Source organism: Trachinotus anak, unplaced genomic scaffold (genome assembly GCF_046630095.1).
Source record: "Trachinotus anak isolate AG129_WGS33_773 ecotype Australia unplaced genomic scaffold, CSIRO_AGI_Tana_v1 ptg000003l, whole genome shotgun sequence".
Classification (NCBI taxonomy): Eukaryota; Metazoa; Chordata; class Actinopteri; order Carangiformes; family Carangidae; genus Trachinotus; species Trachinotus anak.
In genome coordinates, this window is record NW_027273854.1 from 20,943,459 (window position 1) to 20,961,422 (window position 17,964).

At 46.2% G+C, this 17,964-nt stretch overlaps 5 non-coding genes and 2 pseudogenes across 5 annotated transcripts; all 7 read right to left on the bottom strand.

Moving 5' to 3' along the window:
• Nucleotides 1–4,032: 4,032 nt before the first annotated feature.
• LOC139619283 (U5 spliceosomal RNA) lies at nt 4,033–4,147 on the bottom strand. The gene has a single exon (XR_011690285.1). It is a non-coding gene; the product is annotated as a U5 spliceosomal RNA (small nuclear RNA).
• Nucleotides 4,148–4,538: 391 nt separating this feature from the next.
• Nucleotides 4,539–4,730, bottom strand: LOC139619567 (U2 spliceosomal RNA). The gene has a single exon (XR_011690560.1). It is a non-coding gene; the product is annotated as a U2 spliceosomal RNA (small nuclear RNA).
• Nucleotides 4,731–4,894: 164 nt separating this feature from the next.
• Nucleotides 4,895–5,009, bottom strand: LOC139619284 (U5 spliceosomal RNA). The gene has a single exon (XR_011690286.1). It is a non-coding gene; the product is annotated as a U5 spliceosomal RNA (small nuclear RNA).
• A 387-nt stretch (nt 5,010–5,396) lies between these two features.
• On the bottom strand, nt 5,397–5,573 carry LOC139619680 (U2 spliceosomal RNA; annotated as a pseudogene).
• A 5,745-nt stretch (nt 5,574–11,318) lies between these two features.
• Nucleotides 11,319–11,433, bottom strand: LOC139619285 (U5 spliceosomal RNA). Its single transcript, XR_011690287.1, has one exon. It is a non-coding gene; the product is annotated as a U5 spliceosomal RNA (small nuclear RNA).
• Nucleotides 11,434–11,828: 395 nt separating this feature from the next.
• LOC139619749 (U2 spliceosomal RNA) lies at nt 11,829–12,004 on the bottom strand (annotated as a pseudogene).
• Nucleotides 12,005–17,756: 5,752 nt separating this feature from the next.
• On the bottom strand, nt 17,757–17,871 carry LOC139619286 (U5 spliceosomal RNA). The gene has a single exon (XR_011690288.1). It is a non-coding gene; the product is annotated as a U5 spliceosomal RNA (small nuclear RNA).
• Between the last annotated feature and the right edge of the window lie 93 nt (nt 17,872–17,964).

Genomic DNA, 17,964 nt, shown 5'->3' on the forward strand with positions numbered 1-17,964 from the left:
AAGGTCGGTGCATAAAATGTTCACGTCGTCCATGTATAAAATACACTTGGTGTCCAGTCCCCCGCTCCCCGGTACTCCCAACCCATTGATTCGTTGATCCCTTCTCAAGATCTGTGCCAGCGGTTCTATACATGTTATGTATAGGAGGGCAGATAACGGACAACCCTGACGGACACCGCAGTTAATATCGACTGCTTTTGTCAAATGCCCGTTAATCACAAATTTGCTGGTAATGTCCCGATACAGCAATCCCACCCAAGCTAGAAACCTTTCTGGGAACCCCATTTTTTGCAGTACCTTGAAAAGGTACTGGTGCGAGACCCGATCGAAGGCTTTCTCAAAATCTAAATTTAGGACTACTAGCCGGATGTTTCTGTCTCTCGCGTAACAGATGGTGTCTCGGATCAGTACCAGGCTGTCGGTGATCTTCCTCCCTGGGATGGCACAGCCTTGATCCGGGTGAATCACCCCCTTTAAAAACAAGGACATACGTGAGGCTAAAAGTTTGCTAAAAAGTTTACAATCAAGGTTTAAAAGTGCGATAGGTCTCCAGTTCATCAGGTCGGTCTTGTCTTTGTTTTTGTGCAGTAGAGTCACTATCCCTACTCTAAAACTGTCAGGAAGTCGGTCTAGGTGCTCAAAGTCTTTAAAAACATCGATCAAATCAGGTGCTAAAATGTCCCAAAAGGTCAAATAAAATTCCAAGGGAAGTCCATCCTGTCCTGGGGACTTCCCTTTTTTAAAACTTGACAAACATTTATTTAACTCTAGAATGGTAAAATCTTGGGTTAAAAGCACACTGTCTTTTACTTTTTTATCGATGGATTTTAAAACTTCATTCATGGTGTCTATTCTAATGGGCTTTTCTTTATACAATTCTACGTAAAAATTTTCCACAATCTGTTTAATTTCTTCGATATTCTCTGTTATGCACCCGTTTTCCTTTTTTAGTTTTAAAATGGTCCCCCCTTTACTAACAATTTTCTTAAAAAAATACCTGGTGCACTTCTCACCCTCCTCTATTTCCCGTTCCCTGCTCCTTAAAATGACACCCTTGCTTTTAATTTCAGCTAAAACCGACATCTCTGATTTGATTTCTCTAATTTCTTCATTAAAATCCATTCCATTTTGGTTGAGGTTAAAATAGCACTGTAGTCGCTTCTGCAGTCCCATCATGCGTCTGTTCTCCTTGCCCTTTCTTTTTTTGCCTGCCTGTCTGAAAAAAGTCTGGGTCTTTCCCTTCACCATCTCCCACCAGTGTGCTCGTGTATCGTACATGTCTTGAAGGGTCTGCCACTCTCGGTACTGCTCCCTGTACTGCTGAACTAGATGTTGATCTTCAAGCAGGGAGCAGTTGAGTTTCCACAGACCACTTCCAAAAGTCACACCTGAAGAGAGTGAAAGGGTGCAGGAGAGCATCAGGTGGTCAGAAAAGAAAACAGGGGTCAATCTAGCATCGGTCGGCGGGCAGTCCCGTGTGAAAATAAAATCTATGCGAGAGGCTCTGGTGCCATCACCACTGAACCAGGTGAAGCCCTCCTCTCTGGGATGCATGGTTTTAAAACAGTCTTGTAGTTTAAAATCCCTGCATATGCCCTGTAATAAAACCGATGTTTTGTCAATTTTAAAATCTTCCCCTGTTCTTTTTCTATCTTTTCGACTTAAAATACAGTTAAAATCACCTCCTAAAACTAATGGCACTCTCCCTAGCATGTGGGACTGCAGGTCTTCTAAAAGGTCATACCTGTCATTTTTGTCGTTAAAGCCATAAATATTGAGAAGGTTAAAATCCTGTCCCATAAAGGTCAAGTGTGCTAAAAGTGCCCTACCGTCTCTCACCACAGTGCTACCCTTCACCAGAACCTGAGGGTTTTTTATTAAAATGGCCACTCCATCGTTCTTATTTTGGTTTGATCCGCTCCATATCGATGTCTGTGGCCACATCTCCTCCCACTGTCGGTAGTGTTTTAAAAACGGTATGCCACATTCCTGCATTAAAAACACATCTGACTTTGTAGAATTAAGAAAGGATAAAACACTCTGGGCTCTAACTCTCGACTTCACACTTCTCACATTGATGGTTGAGAAGGTGAGTGTCATGAGTATGATTAAAAACAACAGGTATGAAATTTTAAAAACACTAAATAGAGGTTTAAGATGCTAAAATATCTTTTTTTTTTTAAAAAAAAAGGCAGTTAGACTATTTCTTGTGAACGGGGCTCCTCCTTCACTTCAACAGGTGATGAAGGAGGGAGTTGAGCTCCATTCCCCCGTCGGACTCTGGGGGTTGGCCTTTGACGCAAGGCTGCATTTAGCTTGGAGTCCTTAGGGGTTGATTGTAGAGCTACTGTCAGGAAAGAGACTTCATTTGGTGAATTGGAGGGGAAGACTCTGGGCTCCTCCACAGATGAACTGTCTGAGAGAGTCCCAACTCTTCCCCTCTTCTCTGAGGCTACAGGAGACTCAGAGGACAATTCCGATGCAAGTCTCTTTGTTTGCTGGGCATCGGGGAGGGGGGCATCCTCACTATTTTCAGGTGGTTGAAAATCTTCCATTTCTGAACTAGCTCCGCCCACTTCCTGCATCTCCCCATCCTCCTCTCCACTCTCCATTGATGGGGCTGTTGCAGGCCCCTCCCCCTCTCCCGCCTCACATGATCCCTCCTCTCCAATCACAGTATCTGGCGGGAGATTTGAATTTTCCTGCCCAGCCTCTTCAACCTGCTCTTTTTCTTTTTGTCCTCCATTTTGTTCATTGGCTTTTGCTGCCTTTAGTTTGTTGGCAAACGATTTGGGGCAAGCTCTGAAGAGATGATTTGTTTCTCCACAAAGGTTGCACTTCCTGCCATTGGTGCACTCCTCAAAAGTGTGCCCAATTTCTCTACACTTTCCGCAAAAGGTTTTTGTGCACGCTTCTACCAGGTGCCCATGCTCACCGCACTTGCGGCAGAGCTTGGGCTGACCTTGGTAGTGGATGTAGCCCCTGTTTTCACCCAGAACTATCATTGACGGCAGATGTTTCAGGCCTTGGAAGCCCTGGGGGTCCTGCCATTGTTGAATGGGGACCCTCCAAGCGCAATTCCAGATGCCGTCCTCATCTCTCACTTTGGTAGCCTGGCCTTTAACAGTGCAGTATCTCCCCAGCCATATACAAATGTCTTCTGCATTCACTGTCTCATTAAACATTCTGACAATGACTGTTTTCAATGCATTATCAGTCAGTTTTTCAACAACAAATGCAGAAAACTGGGGTTTCACAGACTCAAATCTTGTCCAAAATTCTCTCAAGATAGCCGCAGACTGGAAGCTTACATCAGAAACCTTTATTTAATGGTAGGGTCAAAATACAATTCAAATCGTTTGCTGTGAATTTCAAAGCCTGTTGGATTAACTTCCTGGAGAAATCTAGCCTTGACATCTCCAGGAGCTTTCCATCCTTTTCTTTAAACTTAAAACGGACGCTGTGGTGCCTCCGCATGTTGGCATGGGTGGCCGACATGGTGGAGGCACCACAAGCTAAAAGGATCTAAAATCAGTAAAAAACTTACAATGGACAAAAAAACAATGAACAATAAATAAGTAAATACAATTAAAAATATAAAAAGGAAAAAAATCTAAAAACGTACTTACCTTTTCAAGTTTTGGCCTGGACAAGGTGTTGAATCCGGCAGAGCGCAGGTAAGAGATTCTCTGGGCCAATGAATTCCTATTTGTTTAAGATATGCAACTACAGAAAAGTTGCACAACTTTAAACAAGGAATGTAGACAATTTCCTCCCAAGAGCTGGTTTAACTCAGAGCCACAACAGGCAAGAATTTAACCATCAAAAGGAGGCGACCGCAGTCTTAGCCAAAAGGCCGAGAAGCGATGGGCCCAAAGTGTCTGGCGTTCCAGCCAGGCTCTTGGCACAAATCTCGCTGGTCGCGGTTGGCTGCTTTTGACATGAGCGGAGCAATGGCTGCTTTTCACCACCTCCGCCCACCTCCCCATTCCTGACCTCGACAGCTGTTTGACTTTTCACAAACTCAAAGGGCTCAGCCATACGGCAGAGCCTGCCAAAAATAGCTTAAACTCATTGGTGTTCCTCTCCACGGAAGTCTTTAGTAAAAGGCGAAAGACTTGTGCGTGATGAAGAGAAACCAGAGTCAGTACAGGCCTCTCCTCAAGAGCGGCCGAGGACCCCATTGGTCCCAGTCACCGCCCTCACGGTAGCCTTCTCTTAGCTTGCCAAATCCCCGCCCCCTCCCCATGTTGTCACGGGCTCTAGCCAATCGGGCTGTGGAGAAAAGTGTCTGGGCCTCAACATGCAATCCCCACAAATTTCTCAAGTTATCAGGCGCTTGCAGGCCCCCGGGGACCAAAATACAGGGAAAATGCGGGGTTGATTGGAGGCTAGCAGCCCTTCCAGGGCGCGTGAGGGATATCAGCTGTGGGGCAGGTTGACTCACCTTCCTCCAGCCACTGCCAGAGGGGCATTTGAAACTGTACGTTTGCGTCATTGTTTGCTTGCTTGCTTGCTTGCTTTTCCACACGGCCAGAGAAGGGTGCACCGTTCCCGGCGGCACTGCAATGCCAGGTCGATGCGTGGAGTGAACGGAGCAAGCCCCTTTTTCAGCTCCCAGTTCTAAAAATCCGTTTAATATGTTTGTCCTCGGGTAGAGGACATATCAGATATTAAACTGATAAGAACAGATACTACACTTGATCTTAGCCAAAAGGCCGAGAAGCGATGGGCCCAAAGTGTCTGGCGTTCCAGCCAGGCTCTTGGCACAAATCTCGCTGGTCGCGGTTGGCTGCTTTTGACATGAGCGGAGCAATGGCTGCTTTTCACCACCTCCGCCCACCTCCCCATTCCTGACCTCGACAGCTGTTTGACTTTTCACAAACTCAAAGGGCTCAGCCATACGGCAGAGCCTGCCAAAAATAGCTTAAACTCATTGGTGTTCCTCTCCACGGAAGTCTTTAGTAAAAGGCGAAAGACTTGTGCGTGATGAAGAGAAACCAGAGTCAGTACAGGCCTCTCCTCAAGAGCGGCCGAGGACCCCATTGGTCCCAGTCACCGCCCTCACGGTAGCCTTCTCTTAGCTTGCCAAATCCCCGCCCCCTCCCCATGTTGTCACGGGCTCTAGCCAATCGGGCTGTGGAGAAAAGTGTCTGGGCCTCAACATGCAATCCCCACAAATTTCTCAAGTTATCAGGCGCTTGCAGGCCCCCGGGGACCAAAATACAGGGAAAATGCGGGGTTGATTGGAGGCTAGCAGCCCTTCCAGGGCGCGTGAGGGATATCAGCTGTGGGGCAGGTTGACTCACCTTCCTCCAGCCACTGCCAGAGGGGCATTTGAAACTGTACGTTTGCGTCATTGTTTGCTTGCTTGCTTGCTTTTCCACACGGCCAGAGAAGGGTGCACCGTTCCCGGCGGCACTGCAATGCCAGGTCGATGCGTGGAGTGAACGGGGCAAGCCCCTTTTTCAGCTCCCAGTTCTAAAAATCCGTTTAATATGTTTGTCCTCGGGTAGAGGACATATCAGATATTAAACTGATAAGAACAGATTTTTTTTCTTTCGAAAAGATTTATTGACACTCAATTCAAGTTTTTTCAAAGAAGGTTTACATCTTGAGATACAAAGGGTACATTATAATCACAACAATATGATAAATAGTTGTAAAACCATTGTTTGTTTTTTTTTTTTTAAACATTAAAAACAAATATTTCAAGGGGTTTTACATGTTGTCAAACATAAAATCCATCTCACAAATGAAAACCATGGAGTGTCCCAAATCTTTAAAAGGGAGTGCATTGGTTTAAAACTTCTCTTCTTTCTAATTTTGTGCAGGAGCAGAGTGAGTCCCTACCCAGGGTCACTCATTCCGCTCCCCCAAACATTTGGTCTCTCGGGATCCTGTCGTGGTGCTCAGAGGAGATCCTCACCCTGTTGCTCCTTCCCACCTGCCTCACCCGGAGAGCCAGGCCGCCGCTGCTTTGACCTTTTCATGTGTGGCTCCGGCTCCTTCGTCCGAATGGGCACAGAGGCGATGCTTCTTTGTGGCTGTGTCCTAGGCCTGCCGCCTACAGCCATCCGGATCACAGCCACGGGGGGGATCTGCATGTGCTTCCTTACCAGCAAGTTTCTGGAGGTCCATATGGCGTCTTTGATGGCGGCTAGGGTGAGCCACATCTGGGCAAAGTCATCGTTCTTCAGTGTTTTTTGGCTCACCCCATACAGCACCAGTTGTGCTGTAAGGACCTCCCTTGCTGGCAAGTACGGGAATTGCAAGGAGCCGGCCATTGCCCACTGGTCTACGGCAGCGCTGCACTCCCAGAGCAAATGCCTCACCGACTCTGGCGCGCCACAACCGGGTCGGGGGCAGGTTGAGCGTGTTGACATGCCCCGGGAGTGCATGACGGACCTGACTGGGAGAATCTCATGAGCCACCATCCATGACAGGTCCCGGAGTCTGTTTGGAAGAGCGGAATGGTTCACGTTGCGCCAAACTGTTGAGGGCTCGCCAAATGCGAGCCCGCGCACTGGACTCACTGGCTCCTGCTCCTGCACAACAGAGATCAGAGAACGGTGGTTGGTTAAAATATGCAGCTCCTCCTGCTCCAGTTTAAAATGCTTTAAAAACGTCGGGATAAAAGCATAGGCTGGTGGCAGGCTAAAAGACACGGGTACTTTAAGATCTGTAGGTAAAATCTTCAATCGTCTGAGGTACGATCCCATCCAGAAACGTGTCATGGCTGTAGTTTTGGGGTTTCCGGATGGGTCTGTGGCTTGTTTGAGGTGTAGTGCGGTGTATCGGCTTCCTAAAAACAAGTACAGGTCAGGCACTCCTTTTCCTCCTTTCTCTTTTGGCCTTTTCATGACCTCCCTCCTCAGTCTCTCCCACTTGGAGCCCCACAGGAAATAAAAGACGGCTCGCTCCAGATCTAAAAGCACTCTCCTAGGTGGGATAAAAACAGAACTGATGAGTAAAAGCAAAGGTAAAATCACCGCTTTGATGATTAAAACCTTTCCTTCAATAGTCAGTCCTCTAAGTCCCCAATATCCTAGTCTTTGTTTTACTTTCCCTACCACGTCTGGCCAATTTGTTGTTCCTTCTCCCTCCCTGTCAAATTTGATCCCCAGTATTTTTTGGTCAGTCTGGGTCACAGTCAAAGGGAGTCCTGTCATCTCAGTCGCTGTCCACGGTCCATAAAATTGGGCTTGGGTCTTGTTTTTGTTCAACTTTGACCCAGAAGCCTGTCCAAACCAGTCAGTCAAGTCCAGCGTCCTGTTGACGGATAAAAGGTCGGTGCATAAAATGTTCACGTCGTCCATGTATAAAATACACTTGGTGTCCAGTCCCCCGCTCCCCGGTACTCCCAACCCATTGATTCGTTGATCCCTTCTCAAGATCTGTGCCAGCGGTTCTATACATGTTATGTATAGGAGGGCAGATAACGGACAACCCTGACGGACACCGCAGTTAATATCGACTGCTTTTGTCAAATGCCCGTTAATCACAAATTTGCTGGTAATGTCCCGATACAGCAATCCCACCCAAGCTAGAAACCTTTCTGGGAACCCCATTTTTTGCAGTACCTTGAAAAGGTACTGGTGCGAGACCCGATCGAAGGCTTTCTCAAAATCTAAATTTAGGACTACTAGCCGGATGTTTCTGTCTCTCGCGTAACAGATGGTGTCTCGGATCAGTACCAGGCTGTCGGTGATCTTCCTCCCTGGGATGGCACAGCCTTGATCCGGGTGAATCACCCCCTTTAAAAACAAGGACATACGTGAGGCTAAAAGTTTGCTAAAAAGTTTACAATCAAGGTTTAAAAGTGCGATAGGTCTCCAGTTCATCAGGTCGGTCTTGTCTTTGTTTTTGTGCAGTAGAGTCACTATCCCTACTCTAAAACTGTCAGGAAGTCGGTCTAGGTGCTCAAAGTCTTTAAAAACATCGATCAAATCAGGTGCTAAAATGTCCCAAAAGGTCAAATAAAATTCCACGGGAAGTCCATCCTGTCCTGGGGACTTCCCTTTTTTAAAACTTGACAAACATTTATTTAACTCCAGAATGGTAAAATCTTGGGTTAAAAGCACACTGTCTTTTACTTTTTTATCGATGGATTTTAAAACTTCATTCATGGTGTCTATTCTAATGGGCTTTTCTTTATACAATTCTACGTAAAAATTTTCCACAATCTGTTTAATTTCTTCGATATTCTCTGTTATGCACCCGTTTTCCTTTTTTAGTTTTAAAATGGTCCCCCCTTTACTAACAATTTTCTTAAAAAAATACCTGGTGCACTTCTCACCCTCCTCTATTTCCCGTTCCCTGCTCCTTAAAATGACACCCTTGCTTTTAATTTCAGCTAAAACCGACATCTCTGATTTGATTTCTCTAATTTCTTCATTAAAATCCATTCCATTTTGGTTGAGGTTAAAATAGCGCTGTAGTCGCTTCTGCAGTCCCATCATGCGTCTGTTCTCCTTGCCCTTTCTTTTTTTGCCTGCCTGTCTGAAAAAAGTCTGGGTCTTTCCCTTCACCATCTCCCACCAGTGTGCTCGTGTATCGTACATGTCTTGAAGGGTCTGCCACTCTCGGTACTGCTCCCTGTACTGCTGAACTAGATGTTGATCTTCAAGCAGGGAGCAGTTGAGTTTCCACAGACCACTTCCAAAAGTCACACCTGAAGAGAGTGAAAGGGTGCAGGAGAGCATCAGGTGGTCAGAAAAGAAAACAGGGGTCAATCTAGCATCGGTCGGCGGGCAGTCCCGTGTGAAAATAAAATCTATGCGAGAGGCTCTGGTGCCATCACCACTGAACCAGGTGAAGCCCTCCTCTCTGGGATGCATGGTTTTAAAACAGTCTTGTAGTTTAAAATCCCTGCATATGCCCTGTAATAAAACCGATGTTTTGTCAATTTTAAAATCTTCCCCTGTTCTTTTTCTATCTTTTCGACTTAAAATACAGTTAAAATCACCTCCTAAAACTAATGGCACTCTCCCTAGCATGTGGGACTGCAGGTCTTCTAAAAGGTCATACCTGTCATTTTTGTCGTTAAAGCCATAAATATTGAGAAGGTTAAAATCCTGTCCCATAAAGGTCAAGTGTGCTAAAAGTGCCCTACCGTCTCTCACCACAGTGCTACCCTTCACCAGAACCTGAGGGTTTTTTATTAAAATGGCCACTCCATCGTTCTTATTTTGGTTTGATCCGCTCCATATCGATGTCTGTGGCCACATCTCCTCCCACTGTCGGTAGTGTTTTAAAAACGGTATGCCACATTCCTGCATTAAAAACACATCTGACTTTGTAGAATTAAGAAAGGATAAAACACTCTGGGCTCTAACTCTCGACTTCACACTTCTCACATTGATGGTTGAGAAGGTGAGTGTCATGAGTATGATTAAAAACAACAGGTATGAAATTTTAAAAACACTAAATAGAGGTTTAAGATGCTAAAATATCTTTTTTTTTAAAAAAAAAAGGCAGTTAGACTATTTCTTGTGAACGGGGCTCCTCCTTCACTTCAACAGGTGATGAAGGAGGGAGTTGAGCTCCATTCCCCCGTCGGACTCTGGGGGTTGGCCTTTGACGCAAGGCTGCATTTAGCTTGGAGTCCTTAGGGGTTGATTGTAGAGCTACTGTCAGGAAAGAGACTTCATTTGGTGAATTGGAGGGGAAGACTCTGGGCTCCTCCACAGATGAACTGTCTGAGAGAGTCCCAACTCTTCCCCTCTTCTCTGAGGCTACAGGAGACTCAGAGGACAATTCCGATGCAAGTCTCTTTGTTTGCTGGGCATCGGGGAGGGGGGCATCCTCACTATTTTCAGGTGGTTGAAAATCTTCCATTTCTGAACTAGCTCCGCCCACTTCCTGCATCTCCCCATCCTCCTCTCCACTCTCCATTGATGGGGCTGTTGCAGGCCCCTCCCCCTCTCCCGCCTCACATGATCCCTCCTCTCCAATCACAGTATCTGGCGGGAGATTTGAATTTTCCTGCCCAGCCTCTTCAACCTGCTCTTTTTCTTTTTGTCCTCCATTTTGTTCATTGGCTTTTGCTGCCTTTAGTTTGTTGGCAAACGATTTGGGGCAAGCTCTGAAGAGATGATTTGTTTCTCCACAAAGGTTGCACTTCCTGCCATTGGTGCACTCCTCAAAAGTGTGCCCAATTTCTCTACACTTTCCGCAAAAGGTTTTTGTGCACGCTTCTACCAGGTGCCCATGCTCACCGCACTTGCGGCAGAGCTTGGGCTGACCTTGGTAGTGGATGTAGCCCCTGTTTTCACCCAGAACTATCATTGACGGCAGATGTTTCAGGCCTTGGAAGCCCTGGGGGTCCTGCCATTGTTGAATGGGGACCCTCCAAGCGCAATTCCAGATGCCGTCCTCATCTCTCACTTTGGTAGCCTGGCCTTTAACAGTGCAGTATCTCCCCAGCCATATACAAATGTCTTCTGCATTCACTGTCTCATTAAACATTCTGACAATGACTGTTTTCAATGCATTATCAGTCAGTTTTTCAACAACAAATGCAGAAAACTGGGGTTTCACAGACTCAAATCTTGTCCAAAATTCTCTCAAGATAGCCGCAGACTGGAAGCTTACATCAAAACCTTTATTTAATGGTAGGGTCAAAATACAATTCAAATCGTTTGCTGTGAATTTCAAAGCCTGTTGGATTAGCTTCCTGGAGAAATCTAGCCTTGACATCTCCAGGAGCTTTCCATCCTTTTCTTTAAACTTAAAACGGACGCTGTGGTGCCTCCGCATGTTGGCATGGGTGGCCGACATGGTGGAGGCACCACAAGCTAAAAGGATCTAAAATCAGTAAAAAACTTACAATGGACAAAAAAAACAATGAACAATAAATAAGTAAATACAATTAAAAATATAAAAAAGGAAAAAAATCTAAAAACGTACTTACCTTTTCAAGTTTTGGCCTGGACAAGGTGTTGAATCCGGCAGAGCTCAGGTAAGAGATTCTCTGGGCCAATGAATTCCTATTTGTTTAAGATATGCAACTACAGAAAAGTTGCACAACTTTAAACAAGGAATGTAGACAATTTCCTCCCAAGAGCTGGTTTAACTCAGAGCCACAACAGGCAAGAATTTAACCATCAAAAGGAGGCGACCGCAGTCTTAGCCAAAAGGCCGAGAAGCGATGGGCCCAAAGTGTCTGGCGTTCCAGCCAGGCTCTTGGCACAAATCTCGCTGGTCGCGGTTGGCTGCTTTTGACATGAGCGGAGCAATGGCTGCTTTTCACCACCTCCGCCCACCTCCCCATTCCTGACCTCGACAGCTGTTTGACTTTTCACAAACTCAAAGGGCTCAGCCATACGGCAGAGCCTGCCAAAAATAGCTTAAACTCATTGGTGTTCCTCTCCACGGAAGTCTTTAGTAAAAGGCGAAAGACTTGTGCGTGATGAAGAGAAACCAGAGTCAGTACAGGCCTCTCCTCAAGAGCGGCCGAGGACCCCATTGGTCCCAGTCACCGCCCTCACGGTAGCCTTCTCTTAGCTTGCCAAATCCCCGCCCCCTCCCCATGTTGTCACGGGCTCTAGCCAATCGGGCTGTGGAGAAAAGTGTCTGGGCCTCAACATGCAATCCCCACAAATTTCTCAAGTTATCAGGCGCTTGCAGGCCCCCGGGGACCAAAATACAGGGAAAATGCGGGGTTGATTGGAGGCTAGCAGCCCTTCCAGGGCGCGTGAGGGATATCAGCTGTGGGGCAGGTTGACTCACCTTCCTCCAGCCACTGCCAGAGGGGCATTTGAAACTGTACGTTTGCGTCATTGTTTGCTTGCTTGCTTGCTTGCTTGCTTTTCCACACGGCCAGAGAAGGGTGCACCGTTCCCGGCGGCACTGCAATGCCAGGTCGATGCGTGGAGTGAACGGAGCAAGCCCCTTTTTCAGCTCCCAGTTCTAAAAATCCGTTTAATATGTTTGTCCTCGGGTAGAGGACATATCAGATATTAAACTGATAAGAACAGATTTTTTTCTTTCGAAAAGATTTATTGACACTCATTTCAAGTTTTTTCAAAGAAGGTTTACATCTTGAGATACAAAGGGTACATTATAATCACAACAATATGATAAATAGTTGTAAAACCATTGTTTGTTTGTTTTTTTTTTTTTTTTAAACATTAAAAACAAATATTTCAAGGGGTTTTACATGTTGTCAAACATAAAATCCATCTCACAAATGAAAACCATGGAGTGTCCCAAATCTTTAAAAAGGGAGTGCATTGGTTTAAAACTTCTCTTCTTTCTAATTTTGTGCAGGAGCAGAATGAGTCCCTACCCAGGGTCACTCATTCCGCTCCCCCAAACATTTGGTCTCTCGGGATCCTGTCGTGGTGCTCAGAGGAGATCCTCACCCTGTTGCTCCTTCCCACCTGCCTCACCCGGAGAGCCAGGCCGCCGCTGCTTTGACCTTTTCATGTGTGGCTCCGGCTCCTTCGTCCGAATGGGCACAGAGGCGATGCTTCTTTGTGGCTGTGTCCTAGGCCTGCCGCCTACAGCCATCCGGATCACAGCCACGGGGGGGATCTGCATGTGCTTCCTTACCAGCAAGTTTCTGGAGGTCCATATGGCGTCTTTGATGGCGGCTAGGGTGAGCCACATCTGGGCAAAGTCATCGTTCTTCAGTGTTTTTTGGCTCACCCCATACAGCACCAGTTGTGCTGTAAGGACCTCCCTTGCTGGCAAGTACGGGAATTGCAAGGAGCCGGCCATTGCCCACTGGTCTACGGCAGCGCTGCACTCCCAGAGCAAATGCCTCACCGACTCTGGCGCGCCACAACCGGGTCGGGGGCAGGTTGAGCGTGTTGACATGCCCCGGGAGTGCATGACGGACCTGACTGGGAGAATCTCATGAGCCACCATCCATGACAGGTCCCGGAGTCTGTTTGGAAGAGCGGAATGGTTCACGTTGCGCCAAACTGTTGAGGGCTCGCCAAATGCGAGCCCGCGCACTGGACTCACTGGCTCCTGCTCCTGCACAACAGAGATCAGAGAACGGTGGTTGGTTAAAATATGCAGCTCCTCCTGCTCCAGTTTAAAATGCTTTAAAAACGTCGGGATAAAAGCATAGGCTGGTGGCAGGCTAAAAGACACGGGTACTTTAAGATCTGTAGGTAAAATCTTCAATCGTCTGAGGTACGATCCCATCCAGAAACGTGTCATGGCTGTAGTTTTGGGGTTTCCGGATGGGTCTGTGGCTTGTTTGAGGTGTAGTGCGGTGTATCGGCTTCCTAAAAACAAGTACAGGTCAGGCACTCCTTTTCCTCCTTTCTCTTTTGGCCTTTTCATGACCTCCCTCCTCAGTCTCTCCCACTTGGAGCCCCACAGGAAATAAAAGATGGCTCGCTCCAGATCTAAAAGCACTCTCCTAGGTGGGATAAAAACAGAACTGATGAGTAAAAGCAAAGGTAAAATCACCGCTTTGATGATTAAAACCTTTCCTTCAATAGTCAGTCCTCTAAGTCCCCAATATCCTAGTCTTTGTTTTACTTTCCCTACCACGTCTGGCCAATTTGTTGTTCCTTCTCCCTCCCTGTCAAATTTGATCCCCAGTATTTTTTGGTCAGTCTGGGTCACAGTCAAAGGGAGTCCTGTCATCTCAGTCGCTGTCCACGGTCCATAAAATTGGGCTTGGGTCTTGTTTTTGTTCAACTTTGACCCAGAAGCCTGTCCAAACCAGTCAGTCAAGTCCAGCGTCCTGTTGACGGATAAAAGGTCGGTGCATAAAATGTTCACGTCGTCCATGTATAAAATACACTTGGTGTCCAGTCCCCCGCTCCCCGGTACTCCCAACCCATTGATTCGTTGATCCCTTCTCAAGATCTGTGCCAGCGGTTCTATACATGTTATGTATAGGAGGGCAGATAACGGACAACCCTGACGGACACCGCAGTTAATATCGACTGCTTTTGTCAAATGCCCGTTAATCACAAATTTGCTGGTAATGTCCCGATACAGCAATCCCACCCAAGCTAGAAACCTTTCTGGGAACCCCATTTTTTGCAGTACCTTGAAAAGGTACTGGTGCGAGACCCGATCGAAGGCTTTCTCAAAATCTAAATTTAGGACTACTAGTCGGATGTTTCTGTCTCTCGCGTAACAGATGGTGTCTCGGATCAGTACCAGGCTGTCGGTGATCTTCCTCCCTGGGATGGCACAGCCTTGATCCGGGTGAATCACCCCCTTTAAAAACAAGGACATACGTGAGGCTAAAAGTTTGCTAAAAAGTTTACAATCAAGGTTTAAAAGTGCGATAGGTCTCCAGTTCATCAGGTCGGTCTTGTCTTTGTTTTTGTGCAGTAGAGTCACTATCCCTACTCTAAAACTGTCAGGAAGTCGGTCTAGGTGCTCAAAGTCTTTAAAAACATCGATCAAATCAGGTGCTAAAATGTCCCAAAAGGTCAAATAAAATTCCAAGGGAAGTCCATCCTGTCCTGGGGACTTCCCTTTTTTAAAACTTGACAAACATTTATTTAACTCTAGAATGGTAAAATCTTGGGTTAAAAGCACACTGTCTTTTACTTTTTTATCGATGGATTTTAAAACTTCATTCATGGTGTCTATTCTAATGGGCTTTTCTTTATACAATTCTACGTAAAAATTTTCCACAATCTGTTTAATTTCTTCGATATTCTCTGTTATGCACCCGTTTTCCTTTTTTAGTTTTAAAATGGTCCCCCCTTTACTAACAATTTTCTTAAAAAAATACCTGGTGCACTTCTCACCCTCCTCTATTTCCCGTTCCCTGCTCCTTAAAATGACACCCTTGCTTTTAATTTCAGCTAAAACCGACATCTCTGATTTGATTTCTCTAATTTCTTCATTAAAATCCATTCCATTTTGGTTGAGGTTAAAATAGCGCTGTAGTCGCTTCTGCAGTCCCATCATGCGTCTGTTCTCCTTGCCCTTTCTTTTTTTGCCTGCCTGTCTGAAAAAAGTCTGGGTCTTTCCCTTCACCATCTCCCACCAGTGTGCTCGTGTATCGTACATGTCTTGAAGGGTCTGCCACTCTCGGTACTGCTCCCTGTACTGCTGAACTAGATGTTGATCTTCAAGCAGGGAGCAGTTGAGTTTCCACAGACCACTTCCAAAAGTCACACCTGAAGAGAGTGAAAGGGTGCAGGAGAGCATCAGGTGGTCAGAAAAGAAAACAGGGGTCAATCTAGCATCGGTCGGCGGGCAGTCCCGTGTGAAAATAAAATCTATGCGAGAGGTTCTGGTGCCATCACCACTGAACCAGGTGAAGCCCTCCTCTCTGGGATGCATGGTTTTAAAACAGTCTTGTAGTTTAAAATCCCTGCATATGCCCTGTAATAAAACCGATGTTTTGTCAATTTTAAAATCTTCCCCTGTTCTTTTTCTATCTTTTCGACTTAAAATACAGTTAAAATCACCTCCTAAAACTAATGGCACTCTCCCTAGCATGTGGGACTGCAGGTCTTCTAAAAGGTCATACCTGTCATTTTTGTCGTTAAAGCCATAAATATTGAGAAGGTTAAAATCCTGTCCCATAAAGGTCAAGTGTGCTAAAAGTGCCCTACCGTCTCTCACCACAGTGCTACCCTTCACCAGAACCTGAGGGTTTTTTATTAAAATGGCCACTCCATCGTTCTTATTTTGGTTTGATCCGCTCCATATCGATGTCTGTGGCCACATCTCCTCCCACTGTCGGTAGTGTTTTAAAAACGGTATGCCACATTCCTGCATTAAAAACACATCTGACTTTGTAGATTTAAGAAAGGATAAAACACTCTGGGCTCTAACTCTCGACTTCACACTTCTCACATTGATGGTTGAGAAGGTGAGTGTCATGAGTATGATTAAAAACAACAGGTATGAAATTTTAAAAACACTAAATAGAGGTTTAAGATGCTAAAATATCTTTTTTTTTTAAAAAAAAGGCAGTTAGACTATTTCTTGTGAACGGGGCTCCTCCTTCACTTCAACAGGTGATGAAGGAGGGAGTTGAGCTCCATTCCCCCGTCGGACTCTGGGGGTTGGCCTTTGACGCAAGGCTGCATTTAGCTTGGAGTCCTTAGGGGTTGATTGTAGAGCTACTGTCAGGAAAGAGACTTCATTTGGTGAATTGGAGGGGAAGACTCTGGGCTCCTCCACAGATGAACTGTCTGAGAGAGTCCCAACTCTTCCCCTCTTCTCTGAGGCTACAGGAGACTCAGAGGACAATTCCGATGCAAGTCTCTTTGTTTGCTGGGCATCGGGGAGGGGGGCATCCTCACTATTTTCAGGTGGTTGAAAATCTTCCATTTCTGAACTAGCTCCGCCCACTTCCTGCATCTCCCCATCCTCCTCTCCACTCTCCATTGATGGGGCTGTTGCAGGCCCCTCCCCCTCTCCCGCCTCACATGATCCCTCCTCTCCAATCACAGTATCTGGCGGGAGATTTGAATTTTCCTGCCCAGCCTCTTCAACCTGCTCTTTTTCTTTTTGTCCTCCATTTTGTTCATTGGCTTTTGCTGCCTTTAGTTTGTTGGCAAACGATTTGGGGCAAGCTCTGAAGAGATGATTTGTTTCTCCACAAAGGTTGCACTTCCTGCCATTGGTGCACTCCTCAAAAGTGTGCCCAATTTCTCTACACTTTCCGCAAAAGGTTTTTGTGCACGCTTCTACCAGGTGCCCATGCTCACCGCACTTGCGGCAGAGCTTGGGCTGACCTTGGTAGTGGATGTAGCCCCTGTTTTCACCCAGAACTATCATTGACGGCAGATGTTTCAGGCCTTGGAAGCCCTGGGGGTCCTGCCATTGTTGAATGGGGACCCTCCAAGCGCAATTCCAGATGCCGTCCTCATCTCTCACTTTGGTAGCCTGGCCTTTAACAGTGCAGTATCTCCCCAGCCATATACAAATGTCTTCTGCATTCACTGTCTCATTAAACATTCTGACAATGACTGTTTTCAATGCATTATCAGTCAGTTTTTCAACAACAAATGCAGAAAACTGGGGTTTCACAGACTCAAATCTTGTCCAAAATTCTCTCAAGATAGCCGCAGACTGGAAGCTTACATCAAAACCTTTATTTAATGGTAGGGTCAAAATACAATTCAAATCGTTTGCTGTGAATTTCAAAGCCTGTTGGATTAGCTTCCTGGAGAAATCTAGCCTTGACATCTCCAGGAGCTTTCCATCCTTTTCTTTAAACTTAAAACGGACGCTGTGGTGCCTCCGCATGTTGGCATGGGTGGCCGACATGGTGGAGGCACCACAAGCTAAAAGGATCTAAAATCAGTAAAAAACTTACAATGGACAAAAAAAAACAATGAACAATAAATAAGTAAATACAATTAAAAATATAAAAAGGAAAAAAATCTAAAAACGTACTTACCTTTTCAAGTTTTGGCCTGGACAAGGTGTTGAATCCGGCAGAGCGCAGGTAAGAGATTCTCTGGGCCAATGAATTCCTATTTGTTTAAGATATGCAACTACAGAAAAGTTGCACAACTTTAAACAAGGAATGTAGACAATTTCCTCCCAAGAGCTGGTTTAACTCAGAGCCACAACAGGCAAGAATTTAACCATCAAAAGGAGGCGACCGCAGTCTTAGCCAAAAGGCCGAGAAGCGATGGGCCCAAAGTGTCTGGCGTTCCAGCCAGGCTCTTGGCACAAATCTCGCTGGTCGCGGTTGGCTGCTTTTGACATGAGCGGAGCAATGGCTGCTTTTCACCACCTCCGCCCACCTCCCCATTCCTGACCTCGACAGCTGTTTGACTTTTCACAAACTCAAAGGGCTCAGCCATACGGCAGAGCCTGCCAAAAATAGCTTAAACTCATTGGTGTTCCTCTCCACGGAAGTCTTTAGTAAAAGGCGAAAGACTTGTGCGTGATGAAGAGAAACCAGAGTCAGTACAGGCCTCTCCTCAAGAGCGGCCGAGGACCCCATTGGTCCCAGTCACCGCCCTCACGGTAGCCTTCTCTTAGCTTGCCAAATCCCCGCCC